We start from the raw sequence: 20,023 nt of genomic DNA, 5'->3' as shown, positions 1-20,023 counted from the left end.
CCCTAAACAGCAATAAATGACATTGTCACTGGCTTTCATAGAGAAGAATGACTCACAGCCCTAATTAAAATGCCGAGGGAAAACATAAAGAAAGACGTCCATGGCAAACACAGTGACACACTGGTTAACCACATGATTAGTTTTCAGGGAAAAGAGAAAGAGGAGAACAGCAGGAGTGTGGGGGAAATGGAAAAAAAAGCACTGAGCTGGGATGGGTAGACCTGCCTTCTAGTTCCATTTCTGCCACTAATTAGTTGTGTGATCTTGGACAAGTCCCTTCAACTCTTTGGGCCTCAGTTTTTCTCATCTGTAAAGATGGGGATAATAAGGATAGTGCCCATTAACAAGTTGCTACCTACCTCACAGGTTTCAGTTCAGTTTGATTTAACACAACCAACAATCGTGAGGGTCTTTAGCAGCAATAAATGACACTATCTCTAGTTTTCATAAGGAAGAATGACTCATAGTTCCAATTAAATGCCAAGAAAACATCAAAAAGAAGGCAATGTAGGAAAGTGCTTTATAAACCCCAAAGTGTTATGTAAATATGCACTGCAGTTATTATTATGATTACTGGAGCTGTCCAAGGTTCCTTTCAGCTCTTGGAGCCTGGCTACAGATAGGAGTGAGGGTTTGGGGGAAGGGGACAGGGAGTAAAGGAGAATGGATGGGGAAAAAATGAAAATTTTTCCCTTCTTAGGAGATTCAGGAAAATTTTCTGCGGAGAGAAAGTTCTGACTAAGTTTGTGTCTAGACAATGACAAAACAACCAGTCAATTGAGTAAAAAATACTTCAAGGATCTGTGATTTCATCCGTCTGGGTGCCCTTCTGCCAACGCAGATCATGACCTCTTTGTGACATGGTAGATACAGTCTTGGAGAGTTGCTATGGCTGAAAAATCCATTATCCTTCAGCCAACTTGAGCCTTTCTGAATTTAGCGAGGTTGGGTCTCAGAGCACAGACTCAGTCTACCTTTCTTCTATTTTGTATGCCTCTTGTATCAATCAGTCAATCAATAAGCATGTATCAAGTGCCCATTACATGTCAGGCACTGTGCTGGGGAGTACAAAGGAAGGCAAATGACAGTCCTTGCTCTCAAGGAACTCACTGTCTGATGGGGGAGGCAACATGCAAGCAATTATGTGCAAACAAATAAGATTTATACAGGATAAATTGGACATAATCAGTAGAGGGAAGATAGTAGAATTAAGGCAGATCAGGATATGCTTTCTGTAGAAGGTGGGGTTTTAGTTCAGGCTTGAAGGAAACCAGAGAAGCCAGGAGGGAGAGGTGAGGAAGAAGAGTACTACAGGAATGAGGAACAGCCAGTGCAAATACCTAGAATCTAGAGATGGGATTGTGCCGCTGGGTGGCTCAGTGGATAGATGGGCCCAGTGCCCATCCTGGAGTCAGGAAGACTCCAAAGTTCAAATCTACTTTTAGACACTTACTAGCTGTGTGACCCAGGGCAAATCACTTCACCCTGTTTGCCTCTATTTCCTTATGTGTAAAATGAGCTTGAGAAGGAAATGGCAAACCACTTGTTAAGGGCTAAAATTCTAGCTAAACTGTCTAAAATATCTAATGAGTGGTCGCCAATAAATTATAAGCTTTAGCAAGAGTTAGACTTTTAAGCATTTATTAAGGAGAATAAGAATTTGGTAAAGAGAGAGAAAAAGGCCTAGATTCCTATCTATTAAAGGGAGAGCACATTTCTAGCTCCCTTCTCCGCCAGAGTCCAGAGGAAAGAGACCCGAGACTCCGCGCCAGTCTCTTCCTTCCTCCTCCCACTAGTCCGCGTCACTTCCTGATACCAAAGACAAGACTCCTGGTCTTGCCCTCAAAGACCTTCGCTTCATGGGCAGAACTCTTCTACAGTTAGTATCCAGCAGGTGGCGTTATTCCAATCGTTACAGTCCCCCCTGATCTAATATCCAATTTTAAATCTCACAGTTTGGCGACCCCGAAGGGACCTTAAGGACCCTCCCACCCTCCCTAGTTTGGCCATAAGCCGGCTAATTCGGTGGATTTTCCAAATACCCCCCCCCCCCCCCCCCCCCGCGGACTTTCCCTTTGTCTAATCTCCCTTAAAGACTTTAAGCCTCTAAAAGTCTTGCTTTAAACAGAAAAGCCAGCCCAGTTTAAAGGGCAAGATGCTAGAATATTCTACCATCCCTTTGATTTTTCTCATCGGAATGTATTGGGACAGCATAACATCCCGACTTAGAGGAATAGTTTACTCAATGGTCCTTCATAACATTATTGGTTTTTTCCTCATTCAGGCAGCAAAAGGTTTTTTGTATAATAGTATACGTGAGAATCTTTGGGAAAATACGTTTAATATAAGTAGAAATTTTATGCCTGCAATTGAAATACCTTTTAATACCACATCCATAGTTCATACGACTAAGGATTTTATTTTTTTTTGTTGTTTTTTTTTTGTTTTTGTTATTATCATTGTTTTTGTTATTATCATTGTTATGATGTGGGGGAAACTCTCACATATGGAGAGAGACCTCAAAATGGCTGTTTCTACTAGAGATGATCCAAGTTCAGAATCAGATCAGCAGAAACTACTCCCTCTGCAGGAAGCTATAGAACATAGTAAGAAGGGAGTGCCAATTCAAGTCAGAAAATATAGCCCCTTTAGACCAAGTGACTTGAGCGCATGGAAATCAATCATCCCTAGTTTTGAGAAAAATCCAAACACTGTAATTTCACAGTTAAGGACTATATTTAATGCATATCAACCCAGTTGGGCTGATGTTACTTGCCTTTTGGAAACTTTACTGTCCCCAACTGAGATTACAGATATTATCTCAGCAGGAAATGCCCTTGTTGCGAAAGGTAAGGCCGATGTGGAATGGCCTCTAAAGGATCCAGAGTGGAATTATAATGATGATAGGGATTTCCAAAGATTAAAAGATGCTAGAGAAACACTTCTGAAGGGAATGGAATCTTGCTCTAGAAAACCGGAAAACTGGCAGAAATTTTTAAGCCTACCTCAGGAGGCTAATGAAAGACCAAACAGATTTTATGATAGACTTTGTGAGGCCGCTAGACAGTACACCAGATTGGATCCAGTAGATTTAAGAGATTCCTGTATCATTCTCAACACATTTGTTTATAATTCACTGCCAGAAATACGCAGATACTTTCTGAAACAATGTCCAGACTGGAGAAATCTCTCAGTAGATAGAATTAAGGAACTTGCAAATTATGTCTTTGACTCACGTGAGGAAGATCCAGATCACCCTAAACAGAGCATTCTGGCACCAGCGATTCCTAGTCAGCCATGTGGACACTGGAACAAGGACACTAAGGTGTGTTGTTACTGTCGTAAGGAGGGGCATGAATTGAGAGAGTGTAGGACTTGGAGAAGAAATTCTAATTCTAATTACAGGCGAAATCAAAATAGAAATAGATCTTTTTGGAGGAATACAGAAAGGCAGTACCAGAATAATGGTAACCAAGACCCCCCTCAGAAGAGGACACAGGAATGATGGTGTCTTGGGGAGGAATGGAACATAGATAATGAAAGCCATATATTCCCAGATCCGGATTTTTTGAATGCACTTGTGCCAGTCCATTCACCTCCCCAGAGTAATGAACCACATGTCACCTTAAAAGTGGGGGAGACTTATTATGATTGTCTGCTAGACACAGGAGCCTCTAAATCAGTATTAGTAAGCAAACCAGATGCTGGGTGTAGACCTGTAGGATTTTTGAATGTAGTGGGAGTCTCAGGAAAGAGCCAGAGAGTGGCAAAATTGAATCCTCGCATGGTATCTATGGGGCCCTTAACAGTGGAACATTCATTTTTACTCATGCCTGATGCCCCTGTAAATTTATTAGGTCGTGATCTCCTTTGCAAGCTTAGAGCAACCATATCTTGTGCTCCAGATGGGGCTGTCTCCTTACAATTGCCAGAGGATACTGTTCATTTATTACCAATTTTACTTACAGAAGCTCAAGGAACAGCAGGGGAGGTATCCAAAATCCCCTCTGACATTCCTGAGTCTTTATGGGCCTCATCCCCTAATGAGGTGGGGCTCCTTAAGTCTGCCATGCCTGTTACCTTTAAAGTTAAGGGGGGACCACCCCCCTCCATTCCACAGTATCCATTGTCTAGGGAAGCAATAGAAGGGATCACCCCTATAATTGAGGCTTTGAAAAGCCAGGGTATTATTATTCCATGTCATCACTCTCCATGCAATACTCCCATTTTGCCAGTTAAAAAACCCAAGCCTGGGCCAGATGGTAAACCTGTTTATCGTTTTGTGCAAGATCTTAGAGCGATTAATAATTATGTTATTCCTAGACATTCCATAGTTCCAAACCCGGCTACGATAATTTCATCGATTCCCTATGAATCTACATGTTTCACAGTGGTAGACCTTTGCTCTGCCTTTTTCTCCATACCAGTACATGAGGACTTCCAATATTTATTTGCTTTTACCTGGAAAAATAGACAGTGGACCTGGACTAGACTCCCACAGGGATTTGTAGACAGTCCCACATTATTTTCCCAAATTTTACAGCAGGATCTGGCCTCTATTACCTTTAAGGGCTCCATACTAGTACAGTATGTTGATGACTTACTTTTGGCCTCTCCTAATGCTGAAATTTGTCAGGAAGATAGCCGTCACTTACTGCTGGAGCTGCACAAGAGAGGACACAAGGTTTCCAAGACAAAGGTACAATGGTGTTTGCCCCAGGTAGAATATTTAGGATTTATTTTGGCTGCTGGAACTCGCTCTGTCTCTTCTAAAAGAGTCCAGGCCATTCAACAACTCTCTGCCCCCACTACTAAGAGGCAGTTGAGAGCCATTCTGGGAGCAGCTGGGTACTGTAGACAATGGATACCCTCTTTTGGTGAAATTACTAAACCCCTCATAGCTCTTACAAAAAGTTCTGTTCCAGACAGTTTACAGTTGGATCCCCAGCATCTCTCAGCCATAAAAGAATTAAAACGGGCCTTGTTATCAGCACCTGCCCTAGGACTGCCAGATTATAGTAAGCCTTTCACTCTCTTTGTGCATGAACAAAGGGGGGTGGCTTCTGGAGTCCTGACTCAGTCACTGGGGCCTAACCAACGTCCTATAGCCTACTATTCAATTCAGCTGGACCCTGTAGCGGCTGGAGCGCCACCTTGCCTTAGAGCAGTGGCGGCCACAGCGCTTTTGGTAGAAAAAGCCTCTGATTTGGTCCTAGGTAACCCTCTAACTGTGCAATGCCCTCACGAAGTGGAGGCTCTCTTACTACGTCACAGGACACAAGCCTTTTCAGATCAAAGGCTGGCTAAGTATGAAATAACCCTGTTAGGTAATGAGAATATCACTTTAAAACGCTGCACAGTTCTTAATCCAGCAACACTACTCCCTAATTTACCATTCTCGGGGGAACCGTTGCATGACTGTGCTTCTTTAGTTGATATGGCTGAAAAACCCCGTGATGATCTTTTTGATACACCTTTAGAAAATCCTGATCTTGTCCTCTATACAGATGGTTCCTCATTTATGAGAGAGGGAACCCGTTTTACTGGAGCTGCTGTAGTTTCTGATTATGACACCCTCTGGGCAGCTTCTCTGCCTTCCCATTTTAGTGCACAGGCTGCTGAACTTGTGGCTCTTACACAGGCCTGTAATATAGCTAAAGATAAGAGTGCCACCATTTTTACTGACTCGAAATATGGCTTTGGCATATGCCACTTTATTGGTATGATTTGGCGTCAACGAGGCTTTCTAACATCCTCGGGCAAGGCTATTGCCAATGGGGACCTTATCAAGGACCTCTTAGATGCCCTAAAACTGCCTTCTTCCCTAGCCGTTGTACATTGCCCTGCCCACACAGGGAATAGTGATCCTGTTTCAAAGGGAAATGCACGAGCCGATTCTGCAGCCAAGCTAGCTGCATTAGAAGCTCCTGAACATGTATTTAACCTTTCACCTTCTGAGGATATTCCTTCCAACCTAACCTATGACGATTCTGAAGTAGAAAAGTGGAAAAAGAAATTTAAGGCGAAACAGATCAATGGCATCTGGGTGTCTCCGGAAGGTAAGCCATTTCTTCCCCGGAAATTCTACCACCAGGTATGCCTCTCTGTTCACAGAAAAGGCCATTTTGGTACACAAGGCATTGTAGACTCTATTAAGAGAACCTGGATAGCACCAGGTGTGACTAATACAGCATCTCGAATCTGCTCGGGCTGCTCCACATGTCAGTCTTATAATCAGTATGCTTTTAAGGCCAAAGCTTATGGAGGGCGTCCTCTAGCATATACACCTTTTGAGCACTTACAAATTGATTATATTACTATGCCAAAAGCAGGACATTATAAATTTTGCCTTGTTATAGTTGATCAGCTCACTCGGTGGGTGGAGGCCTTTCCCAGCCCCCGAGCCACAGCTGCCTTTGTTGCCAAAATTCTTCTTAAAGAGATAGTACCTCGTTTTGGCCCACCAGCCCGCATCGATTCTGACAAAGGCACACATTTCACTGATTCGATTTTATCCCAAATCTATTCTTTCTTGGGAGTGACTCCAAAATTCCACACGCCCTACCATCCACAAAGTTCAGGCCAAGTCGAACGTATGAATAAAGAGCTTAAGAGTATGATTGGCAAATTATGTACTGAAACCCATTTGAAATGGCCTGATGTTCTACCATTGGCATTATTCTATCTACGAAGTAGACCAAGAGGAGAACTTCATATATCTCCTTATGAAATGCTTTTTGGTCACCCTCCTATCCAAGCTAAAACTTTTTCCCCAGTTTATACATCACTGGTGGGAGGTGATACTTCTGTTGCTTCCTATATACAGGAATTACAGACCAGGCTACGTGAACTCCATGAGGCAGGAGCTGTGGTCCAGGCAGGACCATTAGACTTTTCATTGCATAACTTCAACCCAGGAGATAAAATATATGTAAAGAATTTTCAGAAAACCAGTGGAACTCAACCTGCCTGGGAAGGACCTTTTCAGGTATTATTGACAACTCCTACTGCCATTAAAATTGGTGAAAAAGACTCATGGATTCATTGCTCTCATATAAAGCCTGCACCATTCATAGGTGAAGAGATTTCAGATAGACCTGAGGTAGACGCTAAAGAGGTAAAAACCCTAAAGATAGCAACTGTTAAAGAGCAAAGAGAGTTCAGAGGAAAAAGGCAGTTCCCATTTAATAATCCCACTGATCAGTTAAATGCTTTGGGACTCAGTCTTCGTAAAGTATCAGGAGACGGAAATTGCCTTTTTAGGGCTTTAGCAGACCAGCTAGAAGGTCACTGTAGAAATCATCTCAGACACAGACAAGAAGCTGCTTCTTATATGATTAACCATAGACAAGAGTTTGAGTCTTTTATAGTAAATGACTCCCCTTTTGAAGAATATGTTGATGAATTAAAGAAATTTGGAAAGTGGGGAGGAAATGATTCAATTGTAGCATTTGCTAAGCAGCATCAGCTGAATGTTGTGGTTCATCAATTAAATCAGCCTTTATTGAAAATCAGTGGCACAGACAAAACTGATGCTAGAGAACTCCACATTTTCTACCATAAAGAACATTATGACAGCATTAGAAAGATCAATGACAATTCAGAAACCCCTGCCACTTTGGCATGCAGAGAATTGGGGAACCAGTTAAAACAATGTGGCATACCCCAAACTCTAGCAGCTTAAATACCTTAAAATTTAACAAGCATTTCCTTCCACAGGCAAAAGCACTGAAGCACATGGCCTAGTTTTCTGGCCCACCTCAATTTCTCCCACCCTTTTCCCTACCCTATACCTATTTTTTTTTTTATTTTATCCTTTTTGCTTTTTGTTTTGTTTTGACTTTTGAAAGGCACTGAAAAGACCTGGAATTCACCACACCTTTAAATTCTTTAAGAGCACAAAAGGGTGCTTAGCGAATCTTTTGCCTTTTATTTTTGGTTTTTGGTTTTGCTTTGTTTTTTTTTTTACTTTTGTTTCTTTTGCTTTTCTTTAAAAACCCGATTTTGTAAACTAAGTGACTTTTCAAAGGCATTTTAAGTATATGCTATTGAATATTGAATCTTGCTTATTGAAGTCTTATTTCTTTTTGATGAATTAATCACCACTTTAAGTATCTGCTACTGTTATACTAGAGAATTCATGTATAAGATGATGTGGTCTAATTGCTAAAAGAAGATTATGTAATAATGTCTAAAAGAAGATTATGTAACAATGTCTAATATAATCAGCTATTTACATTCGTTTATTATTTATATGTCATTATACTCTGGGTATGGTTTGGAATTATTGTATATATCACTAATATATTCTCAGTTATGCAGCATAGCACACATTTTTACCATCATATTGTCTTTGGTGAAATTAATGAGATTTCAGAAATATGGAAACTTATCATTTCAGAGACTAACTTGCTGTGAACTCTGATGCAGGCCCTGGAGAGAATATATGTGCAACAAAAGGAGAGACAGGTATACGTAAGTCCATGGTTTGCTTATGATGGTGACTATGTAGAGCACAATTACTAGGCACAGTCCAGTATTCATCCTCTCTCCCTCCTAATTTAACCTAATTTAACTGAACTTATTTATCTTTTTATCTCAGTTGAATTCACCTGTGGCCTAGCACAATCACTGGCTGTCTCAGAACCATGAGATATGGTATGATAACCTTTCCATAACATTTTCAGGTGTCATGAACACATACTAAATTTGGCTTTGATCCAGACACATGGTGGTAAAAAGTGTTACACATTGCATAACTACCTCAACCCTCTATTACAAGTCTAACCATATAAAGGAGGGAATGTAATGGAATTTATTAATTTGATCATTGACAATGCTATGCTAAGGTTTTAAAAATACAGCAATTCAAACAGTTAAAGAAGATAATCCAGCTTTCCAGACCAGAGTCCAGAATCCAGTTTTCCAGACCAGAATCCAGTTTCCTCCTGATGACATCTTACCACTTCAAGAAGACAAGAGAACTCAGAGACTTTATATGAACTGTTTTGCTTTATTAGCTTTTACTATCTCCTTTCTGTTATATACTATCTGTAACATGTACTCTCTGCAGAGGCTCTCCCTTTGCAAGACTAATGTCAAAGCGTCGGTTCATGAGGAAAAAAAAAAAAAAATCGCCCCTCTGGACAAAAACTTTCCTCTCTTCCTTTTCTGTATTGTTGTTCGCATATTATTAGTCAGCAAAAGTTATTATGTTCTTTTTACTGTTCCATCAAGGAAACATTCCGTTTCTTGAGGAAGCAAAGGGGGGAAATGTGGTAAAATATGAAAGTTTTTAACAGTCGGTTAGGATAACTGAAAGACGCCAGTTTTTCAAGGACCACCCTTTTGGGGAGGAGATGAACAGTCTGCCTGCTGCGCATGTCAGACTGCCTGCCGGGTAGTCCGCCTGCTGCGCATGTCAGACTGCCTGCCAGGTACAGTGCGCCTGCTGCGCATGTCAGACTGCCTGCCGGGTTTTTTGGGACTTCCGGGGTGGAGAGAAGGAGAGTAGCCTTTTTTTGCCGGCTTGGCGGGACGCCGGGCGGCGCGGCACAGACGGTCTGACTCACTCCAAAGGTGGCCTAAATCGGTTTGGTGAGTTTTTATAAGGAATATAGACTAAGCCTAGATTTAAGACGATTTGTACTGTATTTCTGTTTTCCTATCCTTCTAATCAACAACACCTTATATACAATAAAGGCTCTATCTAGAAAACCAGAAGCTTCTTCCATTTACTAGTCTGGGAGATGAGTTAAGGGAAGGGTTAAGTAGGGGAGATTTATGATCTAATATCCAATTTTAAATCTCACACACTCCAGTACCTTTACCAAGAAAACCCCAAATGGGGTCATGAAGTTAGACACAGTTGGAAAAGGACTGAAACACACACCCATACCCACCCAGCCACCCCCACCCCCCTCACAAAGATGGGAGTATTTTGTGTAAGGATTAGCCTAGTTATTTACATAATGTCTGTTCTATTAATATGGATGCCTTTTACTACTAGGGAGTGTTTTTGCCTTTCTTTGTATCCCTAGAGCTTAGCTCAGTGCCTGCCTGACAAATTAACTGCTGAATAAATTTTCATTGATTGATAGCCTGACCTGCCTATCACTAGGAACTGGATTCATACCTTACCTCTGACTCTTACTACCTGTGTGACAAAGTAACATCACATCTCTGGGTCCCAGTTTCCCTACCTGTAAAAAGAAAGTATTGAACTAGAAAGCCTCCATGGTCCCTTCCAGCTCTAGAGCGGCACAATTCATACATAGCCTTCCACTCCACAATGTGGTATCAAGCAGTACTAAGTGGCATGTATCAGGGGGGAGACCCCATTTATTATTTTATTATTAGCCTGGCATAGATGAAGAAATGAACAGATTGGAAGAAGCACTGGCCTTGGAGCAAGAAGACCTTGATTCTAGACCAGATGCCAGCCCTTAACATGCTTGCTATGTGACCTAAGCAAGCATCTTAGCTTCGCTGAGTTTTTGTTTCTGGATCCATAAATTGAGGATAATAATATGTGCGTTATTTTAGAGGGTAGTGAGAGAAGGCTGTCTGTGAATGAGGATTACCTGTGCTAGTGTAATGTGGGAGTCATTTTGTACCCATAAAGTGATGGGATGAGAGACAGAATGGTACGTTATAGTCAGGAAGTCAGGAAGACCTACCTCTGACACATACTAGCTGTATTAACCCTGGGCAACTATCTTAATCTCTCAGTGTCCCCAGGCAACTCTCTAAGAGTATAAGGAACCTATATTTAGAGTGGGAAGGGACGTCAAAGGCCTTCAAGTCCAACCCTCTCATTTTACAGATGAGGAACTTGAGGCCCAAGGAGGTAAAGGTAATTTGCCCAAGGTCACACACCTAGGTGTCTGAGGTAGGATCTGAACTTGGGGTTTTCCTGATTTCAAGTCCAGTGCTCTGTCCTGACCTTTGGGGAGTTTTCATTTGAGAATTCCCTCCCAACACAAATAAAACCACATGTCCAGGAAGAAGGAGAGGATCAAGATACATTTTGGGAGGATGGAAGCATATTTGAAATTACATAACTTTTCAGATATCCATTAAAATATACACTACTTAACTGTTAGCATTATCATGCTTTACCAGACTTGTTTCTCCAGTGTTAGTATGATGCCTAACACATAGTAAACATTAAATAATATTTATCTATCAATTGTCTATTTATCTATCTCCCTTATTTATTGCTGTCCACCTATCTCTATTACCTCTCTATTTATCTCTATCATCCATCTATCTATCCACTTATCTATCTCTGTCCATCTGTCTATCTCTGTCTATCTCTATCAGTAATCTATTTATCTCCATTATTAATCATTTTTGTGAATTTATCAATTCACTGATATGGAATTTTATGATTTATCAATTCATATAATCTCTCTATGATCTATTTATATATCATCTGTCTATCCTCTATCTCTATTTCTTCATCTATCAGTTGACTACCACCACCACCATCATCATCTCTGTCTCTGTTTGTCTTTCTATCTCTGTATCTTCATCTTCTAGCCAAGTAAATGAATGAATGAATGAATGAAATACACATTTGGCACATACCCAAACTCATTCTATGTCCAGGTTCTTGCCACCTGTGTTATTATGATTCACATTTCACATGGGAGTGATGCTTTAGGCCATTTTATCAGCAGAGAGTGGTGGTATATCCCATTTACAAGGGAGGCTGAGGCTGACAGATCCCTTGAGCTCAGTGAGTTATCCTGATCAGGTGTCCACATTAACTCCAGCACCAATATGGCAAGCTCTGTGGAGGACCACTGGGCTGCCTAAGGAGGGGCAAATAGGTCCAGGAAGGAAACAGAGAAAATCAAAGCCATCTTGCCCATCAGTAGTATGATTGGACCTGAGAGTAGCACCTATATTTTCAGCTTATGTGAGATAGAGAGACCCAGTTTAAAAAAAAATATCATTGTCAACATAGCAGCTCCTTGAAAAAGGCATTGTTATTCTCTCCATTTTTGCAGGGTGAGGAAATGGAAGCTCAGCGTGTTTAAGTGACTTCCCTAATATGACACAGCTAGTATGCATGAGAGACAGCTAAGTGGCATAGTGGATAGAGTATAAGGCCTGGAGTCAAGAAGACACATCTTCCTGAATTCAAATCTGGGCTCAGACATTTGCTTGTAGCATAACCCCGGGCAAGTCACCGAACCCTATTTACCTCAGTTTCTTCATCTATAAAATGAGCTGGAGAAGGAAATGGTGAACCACTCCAGTATCTTTGCCAACAAAACCCCAAATGGGGTTATACAAAGTCAGACATGACTGAAATAACTCAACAACAACAACAACAACAACAGTAACAACAACAACAACAATAATAATAATAATAATAAGTGTGAGGCAGACCTCCGCTTACAAGTCTGGTCCTCTAACTGCCATGCCTTGCAGCTTCTTCAGCTATACTTACAAGGAAAAAAAGAAAAGAAATCAGGTCACTTTTGTGCTTTTTGTCCATTTTAATGATAAAAACATTAGGTTACATGGCTTAACAGAGAGAAAGCTGGCCTTAGATTCCAAAAGCATTCTGTCCAATTGCTTCTTTTGACACATCTTGGCTGTGTGTCTCTAAGCAAGTCACATAACCTCTTAATGTCACCAAACAAGGCTCCAAGACTAGGTTTCAGGCTGGGTACATATCTGCACTTTTAAGAGTTCAGTCATCAGGAAATTCCTTAGATCCATGAAATCAGAGGTCCAGTTCCCACTGCTCTGTGCCTGCGCCAAGAACTGATGACAAGGCTAAAGATGAGCCTTGTCAAAATGCCTGAAAAGTGGTCTCACTGGAAACCCCCAGCAACTGTACATTGATACAGTTGGGGTTGACAGATTGTCCGAAATTCACCTGCAGGCTTATTTTATTTCTTATCTGAAATGGTATGAGGAGAAATTGCTTATAAAATGGATCAACCCTATAACCCGCAGTGCGACAAGCAGACAAAAAGAGAAATTTCTGGCAATTATTTAACCCTGGTTATTGAGAGTTATTATGGTCATTACAGAATTACAGATCCTTGAAGTGCTGGAGGAGCAAGAGTCCCCAGTGGAGGTTGAGGAATCTTCCCTAGGCAGCTATGTGTCTAGTCTGAGATAGTGTAAATGTAACTTTGCCTGAAAGAAGGATATGAACTATGTGACCTGCAGAGAATCTTTCCAGCTTCATGATTCCACAATCCCCAGTGCTTTTAAAATCATGATCGGTAGGGGCAGCTAGATGGCGCAGTGGATAAAGCACCGGCCCTGGAGTCAGGAGTACCTGAGTTCAAATCCAGCCTCAGACACTTAACACTTACTAGCTGTGTGACCCTGGGCAAGTCACTTAACCCCAATTGCCTCACTAAAAAAAAAAAATCATGATCAGTATCCAACTTAACACATTCAAGTCAATATCTACAATTCAATTCAATTTAATCTAGCAAGCGCTTACGAAGATATTTCACATAATCACAGAATTTCAGCACTGGAAGGCACCTTAGAAACTTATCTAGTCCAACGCGGATATGAAGAACATATGGCATCTATGATGATATACCGCATGTACTGTTAGTTGAGGGTATACTTATGAGCTGCTAGAATTCAGAATCACAGAATGTCATATTTGGAAAGGACCTTAGAGGCATCTAGTCCAACCCAGACCTGGGCAAACATCCCCTCTATAAAGCATCCAACAAGTAGGTATCCTGTCCGTATCTGAAGACCTTGATGACAGGGCTTCTTAAACCTTTTCACTCGTGACCCCTATTCACCTGAGAAACTTTGACATGACTCCATCTATACAGGTATACAAAATGGGTATGTATGTATATATATATATATATATATATATAAAACCTTTTACTGTTGCCAAAATTTTTGTGACCCCCAGATTCAGTTATGTGACCCCATGTGGCTCACGACCCACAGTTTAAGGAGCTTTACCCTAGGGAGAAGAAACTCACCATCTCTCCAAGGTAGCCAATTCCACTTTTGGCCAGCAAGCTTTTCCTTAAATTGAAGCCCAAGTCTGCTTCTCTATAACACCTACTCAGAGTGCTTTGTTCTGCCTTCTGGGTCCATGCAGAACAAGTCATCTCAGTAACATAGGTTTAGATTCAAAAAGGAATTTAGAGGACATCATATCATGTAGTGTCAAACCCATAGCCAGAACCAGATTAAAATTTAAGGGGGAAATATTTAACAAAAATCAACAAAAATACAATAAAACATAGATAATGTTAATATGTGGCCGCTAGGGATCTTTATGTATGATTTAGTGGCCCCCATTTCTATACATTTGATACCTCTGAACTAGTCCAACCAACTCATCTTTTTTCAGATTATGAAATTGAGGCTTAGAGAGGTTAAATGTCTTGCCCAAGGTTACACAGCTATTATGCAAAAGAGGCAATACTTCAATCCGTATCTTTCTAGCTCCAAGGTTGACACTCTACCCATTATACCATACTGCCTCAGTGTTGTGAAAACAGGAAAAATAAATACATTAGTAAATTTCAGACCCAAATCCCATTTCCTTCTTTTTTTTTTTGTTTATAAATACATGAAAACAGCTATCTCACTCCACTTAAAACTTCCATTATCTGGACTAAATGACCTCTTTCAAGATCTGTTAGGATTTCCATACACTGAGCATAAGCCTGACGTATTTTCTGGTAACTGATTATTAAGAAGCGTCTTTTCAAAGGAGAGACAAAACGACATCAGAATTTAGGGAATGGGAACATTCACTATAGCCTGCCAAGTCAATATTCTGGAAACTTCCAGGTAATAAATTTCATTACTACTCATTTACTACACTGCTTAATCTCAATCTCTCTATGGTTTCCTTCTCTCATTTTACTAGTCAGGGCTTTCCTTCTTACACCAGGAGTTATTTCTAATAAAGGTGATTAATAAGACCTCCATAAACGGAATACTGTTTAGAATTTCTCAGCTTTAGAAACTGAGGTAGAGTGATTTGCTCCAGGACATAGAGCTAGCTGGAGGCAGAATCTTGACTGAAACTCAGGTCTTTTGCTTCTCTAATTGATATTTTTTTCAGTTGGCCCTAGATTAAGTTGCTTCACTGAGGTCCTGCTTCATTAAGGCTTTGCCATTTTTCAGAGGGCTTTCCTTTCCTTTTGGTCATTTAGCATATTTTCGATGATGTCTCATTCTCTTTCATTTTGCTCAGAGCCATCACCACTGGATAAGGTTATGCTGTGAATCTCATACAAATAACAGAACGCAAACAATTCACTGAAGGGGATTTAGACATTTTAATTCGTAGAATCAAAACACAGAATGAGAGGGTTGGAAGGAACCTCAGTAGGCAGCTAATGCAACCCTATTTGAATAAGAAGCTATGGTGTCCCTGATAAGGAGTCATACAGCCTTTGCTTGAAGACCACTAGTGATTCTTAGCCCATTTCTTTGCTCTCATACTTTGAAGAGGGTTCAAGTCTCTGTTTTTTAGAACTTGTACAACCTGATAATCGTGAAGTCATCAAGAAAAAAAGAAACCTATGTCCAGTTTGAGAGGGCTGGACAGGGTCACCTTCATGCTGACTACTGGCTATTGAAAGGATGTGAATTCCTTCAGCAGCTACTTTGCTGAGGTCAGTATAAAATAAACTGGCCTCTTGTTTCTCAGGATTTCTCTCCACAAGTAAATTTACCAGGTGGATCATTTTCTCTCCAAAAGCATCCCTGAATCACTCTAAGGTGCTGAAGTCCAACATTAAACATGGATTCAGGATTGCCACTGGATGGGGCTGGAGGATTAGGAGAATACCCCTCATGGAAAAAAAACAGAATTTGAAGTCAGAGAACCTGGGTTCAAATCCTAGTTGTGTGACCGTGGGCAAAACACATAAGCACTCTGGGCCTTTGTTTCCTTATCCATTCCAGGAGGGGTTTGAGCTCAGTTCCCTTTCAGCTCTAAATCTATGCTCCTTTCATCTCCTGGGAATATCCACTTATGTTAATCTACATAAGTGGTACATAAGAATGTAACCAAGGGTCGGTAGTGTCCCAAGAATAGTGAGCTAGGGGACCTTAACACTTCTCAGCTGTGTAGCCATAGGCAATTCATTGATGTTCTCAGTTTCCTTATCTGTCAAATGAATATGATTGTATTACCTGTCTCACAAGCTTGTGGTGAGGGAAGTGTTTTGTCATCCTTAAACTAAATTTCTAGAGAAACGTGAGTTGTTGTTATTGTTATTTGACTAGATTGATGATTTCACGAATACAGAGAGCTCCCAGTGAAGAACTTCATCCACCAATGCAAATATGCACCTTCTCAACAACTTCTGGTGTTAGAACACAAGACATAGAGCACTGAGAAGCAAAGTGATTTGCCAAGAGTCACATAGCCAGTATAGGTCCCAGACAGGACTTGAACTCAGCTTCTCCTGACTCCAAGGCCTACATTATTATTGCTAGAGCTGAAGTTAAAGTATGATGTAGGAGAAAGCATCTTAGCCTAGAGATGAGAAGACCTGGGCTCTAGTTCCGACTCATCCTCAGCAAGAATGGACAAGTCCTTTTGTGTCTCTAGGCTTCATTTTGCTCATGCATAAACTGAGGTTGGATACTGTCTAAGATCTCTTCCAATTCAGATATGCTTAGATGTAGACAGAAAAAACAATACTGTTACTTTGAAAGACATTATGTCTTCTCTGGGTTGTGGATAATCACACAAACCAATAATGATCTGAATCACAGAATGTCAGAGCTGGAAGAAACCTCAAAGGCTGTCAAGTCCAACTCATACCTGAATAAAAATACCTTCTACAACATATTCAACATGATCACCTAGCCTCCACTGGAAGATTTCTCGTGAGGATGAATGCACGACTTCCCAAGTCAGTTCATTACACTTTTTTTGGCTAGCTCTAGTAATTAGAATATCTTTCTTTACATTGAGCTGAAATCTGCTTTCTGTAGCTTCCACTCATTGATCCTTGTTTTGCCCTCTCAGGATAAGCAAAGAAAATCTACTCCCTCTTCACATGGCAGCCTTCAAATATTTGAAGAGAGCCTTTTCTCATGTCATTCCTACCCTCTTCTCTCCCTTTCCCCAGCCTCATCTTCTTTAGGTTAGACATTTCCAGTTCTTTCAAATGATTCTAATGTGGCATGTATGGTATCCGGTTCCCTCACCAGCCTGGAATACTCCAGTTTTTTTCTGGTTAGGTAAGAAATCTCTCTTATCCTTCCATGCAAAATGAACCTTAGCAGTGAATTCTAAAAGCCAGCATCACTGTCGTTGCAGCTTTTAATCTTTCAAAACCACACTTCAGGATTGCCAAGTTCAGATGTGGGATGGTTTAATTCTAAGGAATACGGATCTAGCAAGTGCTTTCCCCAAAACACACACAGTCTCACACAGTTCAAAATACGCACACACGCGCATACGCACACACACACACACATATATTTATATATATTTTAAAAAGCTTCTAAAACCATATGCAAACTTACAGAACCTCAAGCATTCTCTAGAACAAACTCAAACTCACAGACACTGAGATTTAACATAACAATACAATTAAGCAGTACAAATGGATTCACACACACATATACATATATACACACATACATAATACATACATCCCAACCCCCCCCCTCCCACACACACACACACTATACATCCATTCTTGGCCATTTAGGCACACACCAGCCACCAGCGCTCACCTTTGATTTCCTTACTGACCAAGGGAGCAGGAGAGTGTCCTTCCAGGACCACGGACAGCTCCCTTGTGCTGGGGTAGGCTGTAGCCTCTCTGAGCTGTGTGGGTGAATTGCTCAGCTCAGCTCAGCTCAGCTCCTTACTCCATCCCAGACTAAACAACTCACACCCTTTCTCCCCCTGGGGTCCTGGGAGGCGGGCAATGGCCAGGAAATGCGAGATAAGGACAGCAAAGAGCCAGCAAATGTAAGAAGCACTCAAGAACCTTTTCCTAGTCCCAGGAGGCAGAGTCTGGAGACTTTAGAATTTGACCATTTGAAGAAGGGAAAGAAAGCAAAAGATTGACTTGTCCTGGACTCTAGGAGAATTGCTTCCACGTTCCCTGGCAACTACCAGTCCCAAACTGTCTCCAGACAACAGAGACCGTTTCTTTCCCTTATGCCTTTCCCGCCTCTTCTACTCTGGTCTCAGTCCTAGCCCCTCCCAGAACAGATAAAAGCTTCCAGTTCTATCCCTGGAGCAAAAGGGGAGAACCCTTTGATTTCAGAATGTCTTATAATAGGGCACGATTTATCATGGGGGCCAGGGATGGTACATGTGTGTATACCAGTTGCGCAAGTTCACAGACATGGGGGGGGGGGGCGAGAAGAAGAAAAATGAGAAATGGGTGCTTGGATTCAAGAGAAAGATTCTGACTCACTCAAAGAGGGGTCCTGGGGTTTTGGTGTCCAAAAGCCAGGGAAAAGCCTGGGGTGCCATCTGGGGAGATTGTGAGCTAGGAGCAGAGCATGCTGTTTCTAACCCAGGAAATGAAGCCAAGAATCCAATTACCAGGTCCTTTCCCCCTCCAAACCCTTTCAAGGAGCAACTATCTACCCTCCCTCCCCCCACCTCTAATAACTGGGTAACTTCACCTAAGGGACCTGCGGGAGATGGCCCCACTGAAAAGTAATGCCCAGCGACCCAGTGGTACTATGTACGCACCTCCTATTGCTTTGGTTTTCCTGCAGTGACTTTGGGAGCCAACTTATACCCAGAGTGTATAGACCCTTACACACCCACACTTCTGCACTCTCCTTTGTCCCCTATTCCCAGCCTCCTATCCCATCTTTCATGCCACCACTCCACAATCTCCTTGAGCTCTGAGATCCCAATTAAACCTCCATAAGCCTTCTTCCTCCTTTTGAGAAGGGGGTGAAAATAGGGTGTGTGGGGCTATGTAAATATCTTGAGAGGAACCAATCTCCAGGTAAGGCTAATTTATTTATGGGGGAGGGTCCTCCAATCCTGTAATTTCATGCTTTATTTGTGCACTTCCACTTTGGGGAACACAATTGTAACAAGTCTTAAGAAGCTGCCCCAGGGTACAGAAAGATTAATTAACTTGCCCAGGGCCACACAACTAGCTCAAATAAGAGAGCTGTATTTAAACTTCTGCCTTCAAGGCCTACTCTTATCCTACCACACTATACTCTTTAGGGTCATTTTAACCAGAAGAATTCTAGATTCTCAGTTTTTGTGATAGCCCCCATCAAGAACAGTGGAAAGAGCACAGGGTATAGAGTCAGAGAGAACAGGTTCAAATCTTAGCTCTCCTACCTTTGGACCAGTCATTGTCACCCACTGGGCCTCAGTTTCCTTATCTGTAAAAGAGGGGATCCATCAAATGATCTCGAAGGTGTTTTATGGCTCCAGATCTAGGATCATAAAGGGACCTGAACTAATAGGACAAGGATGGGACTCTCAGTATTTATTCAACAACTTTCAGCAGTAAGGCACATAAAGTGTTTTCTTGTCCCTTGGGAATTTGGGGGGGAGGGGCAAGTTCTGTAGTAAGGTTGATCTTTTCATCACAGACTTCCACAGATTGCTCTTGTTTTGGAAGCCAGAACGTTGAGACAGACAGCCTAGAACTGGAGATACTTATGCCCCAGGTAAAGAAGGAGACCATATATACCCAAGCTAATTGGGTTTGTCCTTTCCTCCACTTAGCCTTTTGTGGACTCTTCAATTCTATCACCCCTTGGGGTTTTGGGGGTCCTTCCTGACTATTTTTCTTGGCTTCTGTGCCTCTGTGGCAGTGCCAATATTTCTTTTACCCCTCCCCCTGACCCTCTGCTCTCCTTCACAGACACAACTCAGGAGGGATAGAAACAAACTCTGAAGGACTGGTTCACTCCTTCCCCATTCTGTCCCACTTGGGAATACCTAAACTCGAGCCCTGGGTTATAGGATCTGGCCACCTTTTCCTAAGCCAAAGGAGAGTGATCAAGCAACTGCGAGAATCTTGAAATGGAA

The 20,023-nt window shown here is 41.6% G+C and overlaps 1 protein-coding gene across 2 annotated transcripts in view; it reads right to left on the bottom strand.

Annotated features, from left to right (window-relative positions):
* Positions 1-20,023, bottom strand: part of NOS1 (nitric oxide synthase 1) — a 148,117-nt gene that overhangs the window by 126,644 nt on the left and 1,450 nt on the right. Inside the window, exon 1 of one of the 2 annotated variants that reach the window (XM_043966157.1) lies at positions 17,731-17,969. The exons of the other annotated variant lie outside the window; for it this stretch is intronic. The gene's annotated coding sequence lies outside the window, so the exon portion shown is untranslated. Of the gene's footprint in view, positions 1-17,730; positions 17,970-20,023 lie in introns of those variants that run through there. 2 annotated transcript variants of the gene reach the window in all.

Source organism: Dromiciops gliroides, chromosome 1 (assembly GCF_019393635.1).
Source record: "Dromiciops gliroides isolate mDroGli1 chromosome 1, mDroGli1.pri, whole genome shotgun sequence".
NCBI classification, from domain to species: domain Eukaryota; kingdom Metazoa; phylum Chordata; class Mammalia; order Microbiotheria; family Microbiotheriidae; genus Dromiciops; species Dromiciops gliroides.
Note: the sequence above shows the minus strand (reverse complement) of the source record. Positions and strands in the feature narration are given on the sequence as shown.